General features: G+C 47.4%; 1 protein-coding gene and 1 pseudogene across 3 annotated transcripts in view; both read left to right on the forward strand.

Moving 5' to 3' along the window:
* Positions 1 to 454: 454 nt before the first annotated feature.
* Positions 455 to 893, forward strand: LOC110310939 (small ribosomal subunit protein uS15 pseudogene; annotated as a pseudogene).
* Positions 894 to 6,980: 6,087 nt separating this feature from the next.
* The window catches only part of Slc38a1 (solute carrier family 38 member 1), a 71,865-nt gene continuing 59,164 nt past the window's right edge, over positions 6,981 to 19,681 (forward strand). The window contains exon 1 of one of the 3 annotated variants that reach the window (XM_021183413.3): positions 6,981 to 7,562. The gene's annotated coding sequence lies outside the window, so the exon portion shown is untranslated. Of the gene's footprint in view, positions 7,563 to 7,665; positions 7,919 to 7,955; positions 9,001 to 19,681 lie in introns of those variants that run through there. The other 2 variants (XM_021183412.3, XM_021183411.3) reach the window with 2 other exon arrangements.

Below are 19,681 nucleotides of genomic sequence, written 5' to 3' on the forward strand. Positions count from 1 at the left end.
TTTCTGAATGTCTGTCCCCGCCTTCTCTGAGGTCACTTTCACTTTGCTGGTCTTCGCTGAAGATCCTTGCTCTGTTCCACATTACCTTTGGAATCTCAACCCGGTAGGTAGGAGTGACGGGCCATACTGGGTTAGACCTAAGAACAAGCTGGCATCCTGCCTCTCAAAACGTTTCTAGGGGCTTCCAGAAGATGTGGAGCTCTCTCGGCCAACCACCTGAGTACTTCATTTGAACGTCATTTATAAATTTCTTATTCTGGCACTGGAAGGATATTTTTACTTTCTTTTGGTTCATCCCAAAGCCTTTCTTTTTAACCTCGGTGCAGTTGAGAATGTGTCTGTCCACCTTTTCTAGGATCCAGAAACGCAGAAGAGGCACGCATACGTCCAAAGCTTCTCCTACGTTTGGTTAAATTGTTTCCCAACAAGAATTATTAATTAGACCTCCGTCAGGATGGGTCACATGCATGCTCCTGGGAAGGGCCCATCCCAGTCAGTTCTGCCGCTGCCAATGCCGCCGTAGCGTAGCATCCCCACGTGGCTGAAGCTGACGGACGTGAAGGAGCAGATTTACAGACTGGCCAAGAAAGGCCTGACTCCCAGATAGGTGTGATCCTGAGGGACTCACACGGTGTGGCCCAGGTCCGTTTTGTGACTAGAAATAAAATCTTGAGAACCCTTAATTCCAAAGGCCTTGCCCTGATCTCCCCGAAGTCTCTACCATTTGATTAAGAAAGCACCTTGAGAGGAACAGAAAGGATAAGGATGCTAAATTCTGCCGGATTCTGATAGAGAGCAGAGTTCACGGGTTGACTTGATAATATAAGACTAAGTGGGTGCTCCCACCCAGTTGGAATTATGAGTCGTCCACAGCCCCTGCTCTAGTGGCATAAATGCTGCTGTATACACAAGCAGCAAAATCACTTTGAGAAAAAAGTATTATTTATTGAATACTTAGCATAGACTCTGAGCTACTGATTATATATATATAATCAGTATTATATATGTATATATATAAATATATATAAATAAAATACCTTGTAGATCCATACTAACCCTTCTGAAACCATGAGCCAAAGCCAATCTTTCTCCCTTTAAGTTGTCTTGCTCAGGTATTATAGCAAAGGAAGCTATCTAACAGAGTAGCTAATATTATTTCCTTTTAAAATATGAGAAAACCAAGACCCAGAGAAATTAAGTACTTTTCAGAAGTTCACTATGGGGCCAAGCAACAATTTTGGGGACGGGGCAGTGCTAGTGCATGCCTTTAATCCCAGCACTCGGGAGGCAGGGGCAGGCAGATCCCTGAGTTCAAAGCCAGCTTGGTCTACAGAGCAAGTTCCAGGACAGGACTACACAGAGAAACCTTATCTCCACAAACAAACAAACAAACAAAATAACAACAACAAAGCCAACTTGGGGAAATGATGGCCCAGAGTCCGTATTTACATTTGATTTCCCACAAAAACGGTTGTATACATTTACAACGGCAGCCTTTGTAAGGGTGTAAGCAGGGCACGTTCAATTAGTAACCGTTGCCTCTGCCCATCCATACATCCCAAACCTGCTTTCATGCTGAAGGAGAGGCCTAGATATTCTTTAATAACCCCTCTCTCATTGTCACAGTGGGATGAATTTGAATGGAAATGGCAATTTAACAGCCTTTTCAGTATGCAGCAATCATCATAGAATGCTTTGTGCTGACACGTTTGGGTGTTGGAAATTCACTGCCTCCGCTTATTTCTGCAAAGTGTACAAAATAACAGCCGATGCCATTGATTGCACACCTATTACACTAACCAGGATGCTTAAGGACTCTGTAGACACCGAGTCATGTGATCTCCTGATGGCTCCCACTACCCCATTTTGCAAGGTGCTTGGGAGTTGGGTTCACACTCGACCAGCCGAGCGGGGCATAACTAGACGTTAAACTTCCAGGACACATCATTTGTCGATTTGAACAATTGAGAGACCATATTACTTACTACCCAGCTATGAGATGGAGGTGATCTCCAACAGTTAACAGATGACTTATTTTACAAAGCAGATCCAGGACCAATCCAGAGACGTCAGCGGCTGGCAATGGAAATGTAATTTAGATTCCATCCAGGGTCAGAGGGGTGGGGGGTGTGCTGATGACTGCCTGAGAGCCACTTACAAATCTGGGGTGAGAACGGATTTGTCACCATGCCCACACAAGACTTTCTGCTATCGCTATCGACCCAAGGGCAGGGTGGGGTCAGGAGAACTAGGTTGCATAGGGCTCTGCAGAAAAGTGGCCATGACAATTGGGGAGTCCCTTTCCCTAAAATTTTACCCTTTGCTATGGCTGCTCCACTAATTCCTATTGTAAAAAACAAGACAGAACAGAACAGAACAGAACAAAACAAAACAAAACAAAACAAAACCTGTCACGTATACAGAAGATCCAGGAAAGTAAGAAGAATTAATTAGGCAAGAAAATATGATTTACCTAGGTCAAGGACTAGGTCTGCATATGGCCCTTAGTGCTAGTTGGTCTTCCCTGTATCCTATCCCTTAGCCCCCTCTTCCCTTCCCATCCTCATTGAATCCTCCCGTCCCATGTCTCCATAACTAAACATTCTATTTCCCCTTCCTTGAGAGAGCTTTCTTTTTCTCCTAGGTGTTTACCTAACACACCTAACCTCCGTGGCTGCGCACAGATGGTAGCAAGCCTCTCAGAGGCTTGAAAACTAACATCCGAGTGTATGAGAACACATCTGTCTGAATTGTCTAGCTCCATCCATTTACCGGAGAATTCGTGATTTTATTTATTTATTTTTTAAATTTTTCATTGTGTAAATGTACCTTTCTTCTTCTTCTTCATTCATCTAGGCTATCATGAGCAGATCAGAAGTCACATCAATTTGCATTTCCTTAATAGCTAAGGATGTTGAACATTTCTTCGAGTGGTACACGGCCATCTGTGTTTTGGGTTTTGTTTTGAAAACTTCTCTGTTTACTTTTGTACTCCATTTTTAATTGGGTTATTTGTTTTTTTTATGCCTAGGTTGGGTTTTTTTTTTTCTGTTTCATTTTGTTTTTGGTTCTCTATATAAGTTACATATTAACTCTTTCTTGAATGTGTACTTGATAAAGATCATTTCCCTTTTTTTTTGTTTTGTTTTGTTTTGTTTTGTTTTTCGAGACAGGGTTTCTCTGTATAGCCCTGGCTGTCCTGGAACTCACTTTGTAGACCAGGCTGGCCTCGAACTCAGAAATCTGCCTGCCTCTGCCTCCCGAGGGCTGGGATTAAAGGCGTACGCCACCACGTCTGGCTGATCATTTCCTATTTTATAACCTCTTTATCCAAATGACAGCGTCCTTTGCCTTACAGAGCTTTTCGTTTTCATGAGGTCCCGTGTATTCATTGTCCTTAGGGCCCGAGCTACCAGCGTCTTGATCAGAAAGCCTTTCTGTGGGACAGTGAGTCTAAGACTATTCTCCAGGTTCTCTTCTATCAGACTCTGTGTATGTGGCCTTAGGGGAAAGTTCTTCATCTATTTGGCAATGGCTGTTGCGTGAGGTGGTAAGTCTGGATCTATTTACATTCTTCTATATCCGTTCTATTTGCCATCCTCCAGTTTGACCCCTGCCATTTGTTGTAGATGCTGTGTGTGTTTCCAGTGTGTATTTTTGGCTTCTTTGTTAAAAATCAGGTGTCTATAGGTGTGTGGAAATATGTCTAGGCCTTCCATTCAGTTTATTGACTTGTCTGTTTTTATGCCCAAACCATGCTGTTTTTATTACTACAGCTCCGTAATACAACTTAAAATCAGGGATGGTGATACCACCAGCAGTTCTCGTGTTATTCAGGATAGTTTTGGTTATCCTGGTTTTGTTGTTCTTTTTGTTTCCCTATGAAGTTTTTTTTTAATTTTTAATATTTTTATTACATATTTTCCTCAATTACATTTCCAATGCTATCCCAAAAGTCCCCCATAGCGCCCCCCACTTCCCTACCCACCCATTCCCATTCTTTTGGCCCTGGCATTCCCCTGTATTGGGGCATATAAAGTTTGCAAGTCCAATGGGCCTCTCTTTCCATTGATGGCCGACTAGGCCATCTTTCGATACATATGCAGCTAGAGACAAGAGCTCCGGGGTACTGGTTAGTTCATCATGTTGTTCCAACAATAGGGTTGCAGATCCCTTTAGCTCCTTGGGTACTTTCTCTAGCTTCTCCATTGGGAGCCCTGTGATACATCCAATAGCTGACTGTGAGCACCCTATGAAGTTTAATTTGTCTTTTCAAATTCTATTTTCTGTCCCTTAGGTCAGCTTGGTAAAGTCTGCCATCTTCTCCTGACTTCTTTAGTAGCATTCTGGACAGTATGCTCACTTGGAAGTGGTGGTGTAAATAAGTCACATCCTGACAGCAATGCCTGTGTTGCCCATAAGTCTAACACAGGGCAAACTGAGAAAGACTGGAAACAGAGGCTCCCATCTCAAATGTAGTGGCCTGGACCCTTCCTATTCCCTAGCTAAACAAGGGTATCCCAGAATCCAGGAAGTTCTCAGCTTCAGACATGGAGAACTGTCTCTGGGTTTAAGATTTAGGATTACAGCTGTGTGGTTTGGGGGGTAAAGCCTTCAACCCTTCAATCTGGGATGAGGGTGGCGTGTCCTATTCAGAATGTTCTGCAGAGTAAAGGAGAGACTGTGTGTGTAAAATGCTTAACCCTCTGCTGGTCTCTTGGTGAGCGCTCGATGAGGGGGAAACATCTTCCTGGCATCATCTAAATCCCAAATCTAGATCCCAGGAAGACTACCGCAGTTGGGCTTACAGGCTGACCTACTGGAAGGACTTGAAAAGGGAGGTTTCCCCCAGGAACCGCCCTGGAAGCTACCAGGCCCTTCTTAAACCCTGCCGCTGCCATAGTCTCAGGATGTCTCTCTAACAGTCTTTCTATGAAGCGGAGGGACACGCATGCATTTGTCCCCTCGGTGGCAAATGTCAACTAAAAATCCCTGGGAAGGGGTGGAGACCCATGTCTGGGGTGGTCTGTGCTTCTAAAGACTGCCCATGGACTTTTAAATCAGACCCGAGTGGGAATCCGTCCCCTCCTCTGCCGATACGGTCCATGTTCCCTCCTCCGTGGATCTGCTTTCTCGTTTACAGAAAGGACAATTAATACCCAACTAAAGTGAAGAGGATTAAATGTGAAAACAGAGAGTGCATAGCCGAGAAGCTAGTGAGTAGGACGGGCTGGGTTCCTATTTCATTCAGCTCGAACAGCCCTGAGTAACTAGTCGTTCTGTGTACAGGAGCTGGCAAGTTAAGTTACATCCTGAGCTAAAAGGCTTGGGATTATGTTCTCTGCAACATCCATGAGTATACATCTTTTTTTTTTTTTAAAGACACACAACCTTCAACGGGCTTTTTTTTTTAAACATAGTTTTAAAAAATACTTCATTTATTTGTTTATTTATTTACTTACACTCCAGACCCATTCCCCTCTCAGTCCACTCTCCCTCCGACAGTTTCACATCCCATACTGCCCCCTTACCCCCCCCTCTACGAGGATGTCCCCAGAACCCACCCCCCACCCAACCAGACCTCTAAACTCCTGGGGCCTCCAGTCCCTTGAGGGTTAGGTGCATCTTCTCTGACTGAACCCAGCCCCGGCAGTCCTCTGCTATATATATATATATATATATATATATATATATATATATATATATATATATTATATATATGTATATGTGTGTGTGTTGGGGGCCTCATATCAGCAGGTGTATGGGTGGGGGCGGGGAGGGGGTTAGTCCAGGTTAATTGAGTCTGCTACTGGCTCATTTACCTATTCAGGGTAACTTATTCAGTCATAATCATAACAAAATCGTTGATTTTGACTTCCTTTAGGAAGAAAGGTAAAAAGAATGGATTTTCGGTGTAAACTTACAGTGTTACTGTAATACATAAGTTTTTCACACGAAGAAGGAGCAACAGGACAAAAAAAAAATGGCTCGGGGTGGGGGTGGGGTGGAAGATGCTGTGATTGAGGAAGAAACTGCCCTTCTGTTTGCAGTGACCTTCCGGGTTTCCAGGCATGTTCAAGAACACACCTCCCACGTGTTTCTTTGGAAGCCAGTGTTTAACTAACCACGACCATTTACTGCCATTGGAAGGGAGCAAGAATACCAGCCACTAAAAAGCTTAAATCTTGGTTGGACCCTCACTTTCCCAGCGGAGACTGAAAATCTGTAAGCACTGCAAAACAGCATTACTCAGCCTCTTGAAAGGCTCCAGGTAGAGTCATTTTTGAATCATGATTCAACCGCCATTTCTTGTTTTGATGGAACAGGAAGATGGAACAGTGATGGCTAACATGTTGATGGCTAACTTTATGTTTAAAAATCTCTGTGCTTAAAGCAAATTTAGACCTCCAAATGTTAAGCGCTGCTAAGGGTTCATCTTTATTATTATTATTATGTTTTTTTTTAACTGCTGGTTCTGCTTCTGTAAACAAGCTTGCAAGAGAACAGATTGAAGCTTTGTATTCTTTGCCTTTGTAAAACCTTGGCTGAGGTGTCTGGGTGCTACATTCGGAATCCCAGCTCGGCGCCAGTGTCTGAATAAAATCCTCTTGGTTAAAATTTATTAGTGGTCAGGCTGATGAATCTCCAGCAGGAGCCATCCGGAGGAGAGGGGCTCAGGCTTCCACGCGGCAGACTCCGTGGTGGTGGTCTCATTGGCTGGTGTGCAGGTGGGATTTCCTGTCGCCATTTTAAGGAGAAGCGACTGTGCCAGCCAGTCAGTTAAGGGGCTGCACTTCAGACAAAGAGTGGGGCAGGAGGAGTAACCCGAGGCGGATATGGCTTTCAGCCTGTTCCTTTTTTCCAGGCCCAGCAAGGGTAGAGTCACGTGGTCGGGGCAGCAGGGCTATTGGTGTAGACCCCTTGGGTTATTGTCACACTCTGAGTCCCAGGGGGTCCCCAGAGCTGCTCTGGGGGGATTGCAGGTGTCCAGGTTTCCAAAGATGTCCCCGCGCGTCCCGTAGTCCACCACCGCCCCTGGGTCGCGGGGCTACCCTCACGCTGCTCCCTTCCCACAATGCAACTCCGTTCGGTGAGGCCCTGGCGTACCCCAAGAGACGGCCCCCTGCCACCGCCTGGGCGAGTGAGCCGCTCCACCTCCAACCCCGAGGGTGCGGGTGCGGCAGCCGTGGCCCCAGCTGAGGCCCCGGGAGGGCGCAGGCAGGTGCCGGGAGGCGCGCAGCCTCCGTATGCTCGGGTACCACCAGCGCGTTGCTCGCGCATCCGCTCGCACTGCCCTTCCTGGATGATCGGTGTCCGCCAGCCGCGGTCGCCTTGCGGTCCCGTAGCCCAGGGGGAAAGAGGAGCAAGAAGGCGCGGCGACCAGCGGCATGTGACCCGCACTGCTCTACCGCACGCAGCTCAGCTCCGCCGGCGCGCGGGCAGGGAGGGATGATGGTCTGAAAGGCCGCGCTCCCGTCCCCAAACTGCAGATGAGAAAGGGCGACGCGCCTCACGGGAGCCAATGAGTCAGGTTGGAGCCCCTCCGCGCCGGGCGTGTGAATGTAAGTGTTGGCGGGCAGAGTGTGGGTGGGGGGAAACTCTGATGCAACCAGCCCTGGGGGGAGGAGGAGGAGGAGGAGGAGGAGGAGGAGGAGGAGGAGGAGGAGGAGGAGGAGGTGGTAGAGGTGGAAAAGGAGGAGGAGGAGAGCTGTGGCCACGCCACTCTGCCTGAAGGTCGCCGGTAACCCGGCCTTTTACCTTCCTCCGAAACCCGCCACGCGGATCCTCCCCGCCCAGTCTTGCAGACCTGGGGCCACCTTTCCCTAGCTAGTCCTTGACACAAAAAAGGACATCTAACTGCCGGGGACGGCCTGGAAGGGCGGACACTTTGGTGGCGCCTTTCCCTTTATTTCTCGAGGTAAGGTGCTTTTGGAGGGCAGAGGGAGCGGCGACTTGGAGGGAAGGGGAGTTTGAACAGGAAGGGAAGGAGGTAACTCAGACAGCCTCCATGTCTCGTGGACACGGGCAGAGCGTCGCGGCGCCTTTCTAGAAGGCAGGAGTCCGGTGCCCTTCCCCGAACGCAGGGACCCCAGATACCGCCTTGGCTTACAGTACCTTACTTTGTAGACCTGGTTTTATGGTGATGGAGTGTGCCACCAGATCTGGTGTCACTTTCGCGGATTAGGACCAAGCATGCGATGTGAGGGGCACAAGGTACACCGAGGAGTGAATCAGTCTGCATCTTGGGACTGGCTGGCAGCGGAGCCTCGGAGACCGGCTTCCCAACGCGGTAAACAGGTGCACGTTGGCTGCACCTCCACGGGCTCGGCCCCTGTCTCCGCTCCGGTTAGTGGGAGGATGCTGGCAGTGACTCACTTTCCTCTCCCTCTCTGGAGGCTCTCTCCCGAATGAAGAGCCAGTGATAGGCTACTTCCTCTACGAGAGCCGGGTCCGGTGGGGCGGGAGAACAAAAGGCCACTGCTTGCGCAGGACCCTTGCGCCCTTGGTCTCCCCTCCCCCGCACCTGGCCCCAAACGTTGCGGCAAAACGCTTATAAACTGGTCGGCTCCACGCGGGGAGGAAAACGCGCGGAGATCTCTTGTAGCCCGTCTTCATCTCTCCCAACCCCCGCGACAGCCCGGCTCCGGGTGCGGGGCTGCTCCGCACCCTCGCGAACGGCGCGCGGATCCCGGTGCATCGCCCGCCGCTGGGTTTCGGCCCAACTGTGCTCGCACTAGAGTCGAGTGCATATGGCGGCAAAAGGAATTTCGCGGTAAGCGCGTCACGCCGCGAACTGCCTTTCACAAGCTGCCTCGGGCCGAGGAAGGTGGTGCTTACTCCAGCCCTTTGTGTCTCGCTCTGCGGCGTGGACCCGGGCTCTCACCAGCCTGTTCCATCGGTAGGAAACACACTGGCTTGGGGATCGCGTACTTGTCTCAGACCGATAGACGGTGTGTACGACGGTGTGGAAGAGAGGAAAGGACCCACTGCTAGAAAACGGTACGCATTTGCAAGATTTAACACATCCGCGGTTTTTTGTTTTTTGTAACTTAAAAAGAATACAATGGAGTGTGTGTGTGGGGGGGGTAATTGTATGGTTTGCAAAACGCGGGGCTAGCAAGGCTGTAATTTGTCACCTTGATACAAGAAACAGTGCTGCAACTCGTGCTTTTTCTGACGTCAGAAGGACAACGGAAATAAAACCTGAGCTGGCTGGCCTCATTGTCAAATAACTCACCCTATAGGAAACTGGCAAGTCCCGCCACTGCACGGGTCTGGTATGGCCGCCTAACCTCTGCCTTAAAATGACTTAATTGATTCTGCTGTTGGGTTACTTAGTTCTCAGTGAGTGGCTGAAAGCAACGGAAACGTGGCCTAGTTTGATTGAGGTTTTGATCTTAATAGGGATTTTTTTTTTTTTTTAAAGAACAGGTGTTGAATAATTAGGGATGCTGTGTAGCAGGCAGCTACTAATCAGTTCGAGTTCCGGCTCCCGTGTCATGTCCATTTCAACAGGAAACAGACTATGGGTGAACGCAAACAGAAATGCCAGGTGTTCAGGTTGCCAAGACATGAGACAGAGTCATGTGAACCCGGAGGATCCTTGGGATAGGAGAGGTTGTGTGAGGGGTGGCGGGTCTTCCTTTCTCAATGAGGAGAAAGAATTGTCTATGGGAATAATTAGGGGGAGATTTTCAGAAGAAATAGTGCTTACGGCACCCTGGGCTGCCTGTAATCCAGCAGATACGTTGTTAAGTAGATTTAAAGGTACTTTCCAGTCTTTAAACTTCGCTGCTTCTGAACATTTTTTACCTTGTTTCATGGACTGAGGGTTACACTGAGAAAGCAGCGGACTTAAGAGGTCTGGCATCTGCTACCACGTCCACTTTTTTTTTTTTTTTTTTTTTGTCCTCTAATGCCAGGGATATGGGAATTGCTTAATAAATTCTTGCTGGATTGTGACCTTGGCAAGGTAGCTCGCCCAACCCCTTTCTGAGGGGCAACTCTTTTCTCTGTTCCATGATTGGTCCTCTTCCCTCCCGGTTGAAACACTGCAGTCTGTCTGCTCTGCTTTTCTCTCTTACCATGGCCTCTCCTTTTGAACAATGGTAGGGCATTGAAAATGTCTCTTGCTTGTCCTTTTGTCTGCATCCCCAAATGTGCAAACCCATCAGGTGGATTGTTGAGAATCAGGAGCTGTGGGCTGGGAAGTCCCTTGAAGTGTCTATGGATGTGGGAGACAGATGCAAGCGTGCTCAGGAGCCAGGGAGTCAGCTTAGATGGTGTCAGAGCCGGTCAGCCTTTCTCTTCCAGGCTAAACGCGGCTCCTGTAGCTCAGCCTGGGCACCTCCACAAGTTTAACGTTGTATCCTGTTTTTAAAACAGTCCATGTTTTGTAAGGTCCTGCTCTGCACTGAGTTCCCACTTGCTTAGAAATAGCCTGGATTCTTTTCCCAGGTATCGAGAACCCTCACCTTTCTCTGTCTCCCAAGTGACATTGTCTTTCTCCCAGGACACACTGCAGATTCCTCTTGGTCCCAGGTATTTTTCTGCCCCAGTGGCTATGTGGCTTCCAGAGTAGAATGCCTACTGAAATCTTGTATTTTGTGACAACCTGGTCAGGGTGCTATTTTTCTGGCTCTTACAAGTGCTTAGTGACCACCTTCTTTTTTATAGAGTTTTTCCCCCCACTCTGGGTGCCACACCAGGTGGTGGAGCAGAGATGGTAAGGCCTAGCCATTAGCTCAGATCTGCATACCAGGCTGCGACTTAATGGCCTTGGGAACTTGCGGCAAATTGTTGAATGTCTCTGAGCTTCAGAATTTCCCCCACTCATTTATTAAATGAGATCAACACCCATGGTGGTTATTGAGTTATTCCAGAGATTTCATTAAGATGGCGGGTGATGTAAGGGTACTCACTCTCATCCGTACGATTTGATGGCTTGGTTACTGGTTTTCTGCCGATCATTGGTTTCCAGCCACTCCTAAATGGCAGAGGAGTTCAGATTCGTAGAAGGCCATGTGGCAATGGGGAGTGGGGTTGGAGAGACTCGCTTCCAGAGAAGTTGCTAACTGTGGGCAACTCAGGCGACAGGTTGAGGCCTCACTGTCTCCATCCACAGTTGTGCAATGAGAACCATCTGGGAGACTCTTTGAACAAGTCAGGGCTATTCGGGACACCTCCATCCAAGATCACTGCCAAGGGCAGGCTTGGAAAGGGTTGTTTGTTGTTCGTTTGTTTGTTTGAAGTGTTTCTCAGCCTGGCTCCACAGCAGACTTAACCTGTGCCATTGGAAATCTACTAATTTACAGATTCCATCTCCAAAGATTCAGACAGAGAAGACAAGAGAATGAAAAGAAAGCAAAGGCCCAAGCCAACAAAACCGGGCCGGGTGATTCTGTAGTAGTTTAGACTTAAAAGCGAAGCCCACAAACCAAGCATCCGATTAAATGAGGATGTCTACGGGTTGCCTGGTGACATCTTAGCCACGTGAGGCTGTGAGCTTCACTGACTTTTCCCTTCGATTTTACTAACCATCCAGCTGCTGACATCATGGGGCCCTAGCCTCAGGTTACAACGTGTGGCCTGTATTTTCCCAGGCTGGAAGGCCCTTCCAGTGAGACAGCCAGGATCACGAGCAGAAGTAATGTGAGGATCTCAGTTTCCATCTCTGGCAATGACGAAGGAGAGACTGTAAAGGAAAAGGGACAGGAGAGGCTGTGGCCTGAGGAGGGAGGAAGAAAGGGACTGCTGGGAGGGGGAGGAGCTGAGGAAAAGGAGCCTTAAGTTATCATAGTTCCTGTTGTCATTGCAGACTGGTGAGCAGGGCCTGAGTAAGCTTATGGGGGATATTTTGTGTGAGTTACATTTTCCCTTTTAAGATTATTTGGAGTTAATTTCTGGATTAAAAATTAGGATGTCGGGGCTGGAGAGATGGCTCAGCGGGTAAGAGCACAGACTGCTCTTCCAAAGGTCATGAGTTCAAATCCCAGCAACCACATGGTGGCTCACAACCATCCTTAATAAGATCTGATGCCCTCCTCTGGTGTGTCTGAAGACAGCTACAGTGTACTTACATATAATAATAAAATAAATCTTTAAAAAAAAATTAGGATGTCACTTCACATACGGATTTCCAGCGCTCCTTAAAAAGTGTCGGTGGGTGTGGTAGCGCGTGCCTTTAGTCCCAGAACTCTAGGGGAAGAAGCAGGAGGATCTCTGTAAAGCCTGGCCTATAGAGTGGGTTCTAAACCATCCAAGGGTCTACGCTGTAAGACCCTATTTCAAACGAAACAAAACCCTAAAGATTGGCTTGTTCCTTTTGCTGGTTCGAGGGACCTGACTAAATCCTGTCTTCTCCAGTTCTGTGAGCCTTCGCTGTGTTGCTAATCTGTCTAGCCTGCCGGGACACACGAGCTGTACTTGATCTTGCCTTTACTCTCAATCTGTAGGACCTTAAGGCTGGCTCTCCATGAGGCTCCTGCAGAGAGCATTTAAGGTATGCATAGTTGGATCGTGTCCCAGCCCCGTGGTGTCAGAGGTCACTCTTTATGTCTGATGTTCTTCTTTAAGTTTCCTGGACTGTGCCCATGTCCAGCTAGATTGGCAGGAACTGGTCTTGAGTCAGCTGTTGAGATGTATGCATAGGCTCCTCTGCTTGGTAAAAGTTGACCTGTAAGCAGGCAGACCAGCCAGAGGGGGTGAGACCTGGGAGAGAGCCTGAGAGAACATCTGCCCATTCAACCCCCAGAGACCCAGACAGGGAAATGTTCCATTTCTGCGTCATCAAGTGACCTTTGAATGATGATGTGTCTTTGGGACTTTCTTCTCTTTTCAAATTGAGGTACTTGAAGGTCTCTTTGTTAAAAAGACCTCATTTTCATATGCCACTTTAGGGTGCTGTTAACCCCTTTACGTTTGCGATTTTCCTATGGCATTTCCTTGGGACTTGGCTGTCAGCTCAACTAGGGGTTAACTACAGTGTAACTACTGCCCACTGCTTTTAGTAGAAGGTTGGTCTTTGATCACGAATATCAGTATAATAACTAGAAGCGCATATGCAGAGAATTGTGCTTTTCATTAGAGCATTCACGGTTGCTTTTGACTGCTTACATTTGTTGTGATTCTAGAAATCCACTCTCAGTTACTGAGAGTTTTATTTGTATTAGAAGTCACATCAATGGACTCCCTGCTCAGTAAACTCCAAATGTTGGTCTTTATTATTATTTTACAGTAGTATAGAATCTGTTTTCTTCCATAGATTATATGTTGACTTGACTTTTGACTTTCTATCTCAAAGAAGTCAATGTCATTTTGAATATTGGATATTCATATACCTGGGCATATTGAAAGCAGAACCTTGGTTGATATGTAGAGACTTGAACAGTCGTAGTATGCAACAGGTAGGATAAGGTGCAGTGTAATGATAATCTGCTCTATAATTCAGTGACTAGTTGACATACCCCCAGTGTGTGTTCCTCCTTCTTTTCTTTTTTGGCTTTTCGAGACAGTGTTTTTCTCTGTATAGCCCTGGCTGTCCTGTAGACCAGGCTGGTCTTGAACTCAGAAATCCGCCTGCCTCTGCCTCCCAAGTGCTGGGATTAAAGGCGTGCGCCACCACGCCCGGCTGGCCAGTGTGTGTTCTTAATGAGCTTTCTTTGCCACTGGGTTTCCACCCCATCAGCATGCTGACATTTTGAGCCAGATCTCATCAGCCTTTGCCATGCCGGTTTAGCGCCGTTCCAGCCAGGCCTGCTGGAGGCCTAGAGTGACCCCTCATATGTGAAACCAGGAATGTTCCCAGACTTTGCCAGATGCCCCTGATGCCCCAGATGCCCCTGATGGGCAAAACTGCTCCCTGTTGAGACAGACAGCTTTGGTTCCTTCCTTCTCTGGACTTTTAGAAGCCACACTGAGAATCTTAAGCATTCCGGGCGCATTCTGGGCGCGGTGGCAGGATATGATGAAAATACCTTCCCCCGAAGCTGTGCTTTCAGATGGATTTTTCAAACTCGCCTCATCCAGATTCAACCCAAAGGGAATTGTGTGCAGGTTCATGAAGGTGGACAGGGCCGTCTGCTACTCACACTCGAAGTGTTTATGTCTCTCTTCTGGAGAAATTGTATGGGTGCGGATCACTGCGTGTCTGCAGACTTCGCTTTAAAAAGACTTCCACCATCTCCAGTGTTAAGGAGCGTCTACTGGGCTGTGTGCCTATGAGGTCTGTGTTACCTTGATACCGCTCCCCCAGAAAGCTGAAATTGTAAAAACAAACAACAACAAAACAATTTAAAGAAAAAAAGAAACCTCAAAAACAAACAAAAACCATCATCATTAGAATATCTGAATCTTTGATCCAAACCAGTGAGTAATCTGCATAGCAGGTATGTCTGGATCCTTCCAGAGGTCCTGAGTTCAATTCCCAGCAACCACATGGTGGCTCACAACCCTCTAATGGGATCCGATGCCTCCTTATGGTGTGTCTGAAGACAATTACAGCATACTCATATCCATAGAATAAATAAATAAATCTTTAAAAAAGAAAAGAAAGCAAGGACCTATTCCAGTTTGCACAGGGGGGATAGGAAGTCGGGAAGCTATGGACAGGACCTAACAGGGGCAACCTGGGAGCAAGCAGACCACTGCAGCAGGAGTGTGCAGCGTTCCAGCAGGCGCGGGGGGCGGGGGGGATTGCTCTGTACATATTTGGAAGAGAGAGAGATGCAAGGCAAACGTTTTCCAGAAGGATTCTTTTCTGCAGTTGGGAGAAGGTGGCCTGGCAGAGTTAGGGCTGTGAGCTGTAAAGGAGGGAGGGAAAGGATCGGCCTTTAGGAAGGGAAACAGGCAGGCCATGGTGACGGATCCAGTAGGTTGCTTTAAAGTGATACCCAAATTGGAAGTTCAGCTTCCAGTCTGCAGTGATGACCGTGGCAAATAGCCAAGTAGACGGGTCTTGCAAGCCGCCAGAGACCTAAAGAATTTATGGAAGTTTCTAAGCCGGAAGGAGCAGATGGATCTCCTCTCCCCCCTCCCGACTCTTTCTACAGATAAAACAAACCCATACAAAACCTTGTTTTGTGCTGAGGGATCAAGTAGATCATGATCAAGTAGAGTTCGGAAGGGAGATCCCACATATTTGCCCGTAAATCCCAGTTTAGCAAAGAAATTATAGTCTAAAATGAAGGAAAGGAGATCTGAAAGATGCTTGCAGGATGAAACCTTACACCCAGATGGGAGAGTTTGGAATGTGCTGGAAGGGTGGAGTCACAGAATTAGTCCTGCCCTTAGGGCAGATGGGGGAGGGGCCACAGTGAGGGACAAGCTGAGAGGTCACGAGGCAAAGAGACGAAGGCTGACAGATGCCCTTTGCCTTGGTGAAGAAAAGAGTTGTTGTAGCTTGCCAGAACCGTGCAGATCCTGTAACCACAATGCCTGGCTAAACCATGGGATTTAGGGTTGTGCCCAACAGTTTATGTCAGGCGGTGGTGGCGCATGCCTTTAATCCCAGCACATGGGAGGCAGTGGCAGGTGGATTTCTGAGTTTGAGGCTAGCCTGGTCTACAGAGTGAGTTCCAGGACCGCCAGAGCTACACAGAGAAACCCAGTCTCAAAAGACAAAAAAAAAAAAAAAAAAAAAAGGCTGCCATAACACTGGCCTATAGACAAGTCTCTTAAGCATTTTCTATTTGTTCTTTTCTTAGTTTCTTTATCTTTTCTTTTTCCCCCCAGTTTTTCCAGATAGGGTTTCATTGTATATGTAGCCTTGCCTGTCCTGAAACTATCTCTGTAGACCAGGCTGACTTTGAACTCACAGAGATCCACCTACATATACTTACTGGGTTCTAGGATTAAAGGCCCATGCCACCACCCCCCAGCTTGTTTTAGGATTTCCATTGCTGGGAACAGACACCATGACCAAGGCAACTCTTATAAAGGAAACATTTACTTGGGGCTGGCTTACAGGTTCAGAGCTTCAGTCCATTATCATCCTTGCAGGAGCATGACAGCATCCAGGCAGGCATGGGGCAGGAGCTGAGAGTTCTACATCTTCATCCAAAGGCAGCAGGAGACTCCCCTCCACAGGCAGTCAGGAGGAAGCTCCCATTCCACAATGGACAGAGTCTGAGACTAGGAGCCTCAAACCCTCCCACTGTACTGACACACTTTCTCCAAACAAGGCCATACCTCCTGATAGTGCCATTCCTTGGGCCAAGCATATTCAAACCGCCACCTGACTCAAGCGTTCCCTTGATTAGTGATTGATTTGGGAGGGCCTGCCCACTGTCTCTGGTGCCACCACTGGTCAGGTGGTCCAGGGTTACATAAGAAAGCAGGTCTAGGAAGCAATGGGGAGTGAGCCAGGAAGCAGCATATTCCCACGGCTTCCTCACTTCCTCCTTCCAGTTCCTGTCTTGAGTTCCTGTCCTGACTTCCCTTCTTGATGGAGTGTGGGGTTGTATGCTGAAGCAAACCCTTTCCTCCCAGATGTCGCAGGCTATTTGATCACCCTGTGAATCATGAGGTTGTGTTATTTGCTGGAAAAAAAAACACTTTCCGTTGTAGTGTGGCTCAGCCTTAGCACACACCTTTAATCCAAGAGCTTTCTGCTTAAATATTGTAAACGGGATTAAATAAAGGTAACCATAGGTCAAGAGACCGAGCAAGCAACCAGTAGCCAGGAAGTAAACATAGGAAAATCATAGAGAGTAAGGGGGAGTCAGGAGGACGGATGAGAGACCCACGGGATGTAAGAGAGAGACATTCAGTTCGAAGGAGTTTTTTTGAGAAAGCATGGTAAGTGTGGAATTGTTTCCAGGACATCAGCTGTGGAGGAAGGTTAGCTGAGTGGTTTCTGTGCCCCTCTGAGCTAGCAGGCTTTCACCCCAGCATGTGGCTCCGGAATCGTCATTGATAAAATAGAAAAATTGAGATTTTGTTAAAAAAAAAAACAAACCAACCCCCAAAGTTGCTTTTGTTCCTGGTGTTTTATCACAGCAACAATATCCCTAACTAAGACACTGACTGTCTGAGCCAGGTCCATTTCCGAGATGGGGAAGCCGAGGCAAGAGAATTTAACCTGGCCTCATATGGCTCTTTCATGGTAGAGCCAGCTGGTCAAGGATGGCATCAGGGGATGGTGAAGACCAGGGCAAGGGACTCAGGAAGGAAAGAGACTCACTCGGGACGGTTACACGGCAGGTAAGGCATTCGGAGAGTGCCGGGCAGAAGCCAGAAGGCCAGACAGGATGAAGGATGCATGCTTTCCAGTGCAGCTACAGCCACTGGCATTGACTGGTTTGATAAGAGGAAACAGCCTGCTCTGTGCTCTGTTGGTGTGTTCTTTCGTTCTCTCTCTCTCTCTCTCTCTCTCTCTCTCTCTCTCTCAGAACATTTTTCTTCTCCCCTGTCTCCAAGTATCCCAAGTTTCAAAGGTTTCCATTGTCAACATTAAGTTTTTAATGGAAGTACTATATGCAGGCTAATTATTTGGGTCTTTGTTTTGTTTACATGTATAGTGTGTGTGTGTGTGTGTGTGTGTGTGTGTGTCTGTGTGTGTGTGCACAGGCCATGCCAGGTGTGGCACCACAGTACCCATGTGAAGGTCAGAGGACACGTTTTGAGTGTAAGTCCTCACCTTCCGCCATGTAGGGGATCAAACTCAAGCCATTAGGCTTGTGGCCAGTTCATTAATTTTCTGAGCCTGCACTAGGTCTTCGATATTTATTTATTTATTTACATTTTTTTGTGTGTGGTTATGTGCACGTGTGACTGCAGTACCCTAGGCATCCAGAAGGTGTCGCATCTCTTGGTTCTGTGTCCTCCTGTGGGTGCTTGGAACTGAACTCAGACCCTCTGCTTGATCTTTGTGGGTTTTTTGTTTTGCTTTTTGTTTTGTCTCCCTGTGTAGACCTGGCTGGGCCAGAACTCACCGTGTAGACAAGCTGAATCTGTAGCAGTCCTCTGCCTTGGCCTTCCTGTGCTGAGATTACAAAATGTGCCATTCGTCTGGGTTCATAAAGGTCGGGTCCTGTGTGTAACGGATCTGGAGCTTGGCTGTCTCCTATATTTTCTTCTTGTTTTATTTATCCAGTGACACGTGACAACCGATGTGATATGATAATGATGGATGCCTTATTGCATTTAGAGACGATAACCCAACTGAAAGTAAGATATTATAAGCAATAGCATAATAAGTAACAGTAGTAAGTTATAAAATTGTATAAGTAAGTTATAGTTAACTCGCTCAGTCTGTCGGAGGCCCTTTGAAATACAGACTCGTGTTTGCGTATGGATACAGATCATTCTAGCGTAAGTGCAGAGATCTGGAACTTTCAAGTGTGTAAACTCAGTTGTGTGAAGAGACAACTAGAAGAATAAGATCATTTGTCTGTCTGTCTTTCTGTTTGTGTATGTGTGTGTGTGTACGTGTACCTATGTATTATCTCTCTCTGTGTCTGTGTATGTGTGTGTGCGTGCATGTGTGTACCTGTGTGTTCTGTGTGTGTGTTCTGTGTGTGTATGTGCTTGAGTGTGTGTTACTGTTTCCACATCCAGCTGTCTGTGGGCAGTTCCTGTGTTTTGGTGTCTCAGCTAGTGTCTCTCTCTCGGCTGTCAGTCAGGATGAGGCTGCGCTGAACACGTGAGTGCAGATGCCCTCAGAAGTGGTGATTTCATTCCTTTGGGTGTGTGCCCAGAAGAGGGATTGTTGGGTCATATGGTGATTCTATTTTTAATTTTTTTTAGGAATCTCAATGTAAATTTCCACCTACAGTGTGCAAGGACGCGCTTTCTCCGCACCCTCAGCAACCCGTGCCATCTCTTGCGGTTGTGATGAGGGTGGTCCTAAAGGCGCGTGAGGTTGTAGCTTCTTGCTGTTCTGATTTGCATCACCAGTGCTGAGCACTTCCCGTGACGCTGTCGCTATTGGCATGTCCTCTTTGTTAGGCTTGTTAACACGTCCTCAAACTTAGTTAACTGTTGGGGTGAACTCCAGGTGTTGAGCTAGGATACCATTATCATCATCATCATTATTATTACTATTATTATTACTTCATAATAAAAATAAAACAGGCGCTGGAGGGATGGCTCAGCAGTTAAGAGCACTGGCTGCTCGTCCAGAGGACCAAAGTTCCATTGCCAGGCAGCTCACAACTACCTGTAACTGAGCTAGCCAGCCCCTCACCTGGTACTGATTAAGTCATCGTGTTAGTACTGTCCCCAGTGTAAATAACACCCCCTCCCTGGTCTAAGACACACAGTTGAAGTCCTGATCTCTCCAGGTCCTATCATCTCTCTTCCTTTTTCTTTTCTTCACTTCCTCCCTTCCATACGACGAGTATAATACAGGAATAAGTATATTTCTGAAATCTTCCTGGATGTTAGTTTGTTTTCTGTCGTGCAAAATGTTTTTTTTTTTTTTTTTTGGTTTTTCGAGACAGGGTTTCTCTGTGTAGCCCTGGCTGTCCTGGCACTCACTTTGTAGACCAGGCTGGCCTCGAACTCAGAAATCCGCCTGCCTCTGCCTCCCGAGTGCTGGGATTAAAGGCGTGCACCACCACGCCCGGCTCGCAAAATGTTTTATGGTATGCTAACATCTTATATGGGGTGGCCTTGCTTGCTTAAACAGGTTGCAGGTGACTTAAAGCCACACAAGGTTATTTGCATATCCTTGTCCTGG

Source organism: Mus caroli, unplaced genomic scaffold (genome assembly GCF_978045245.1).
Source record: "Mus caroli unplaced genomic scaffold, Mus_caroli_1 scaffold_16, whole genome shotgun sequence".
In the NCBI taxonomy this organism is placed as follows: domain Eukaryota; kingdom Metazoa; phylum Chordata; class Mammalia; order Rodentia; family Muridae; genus Mus; species Mus caroli.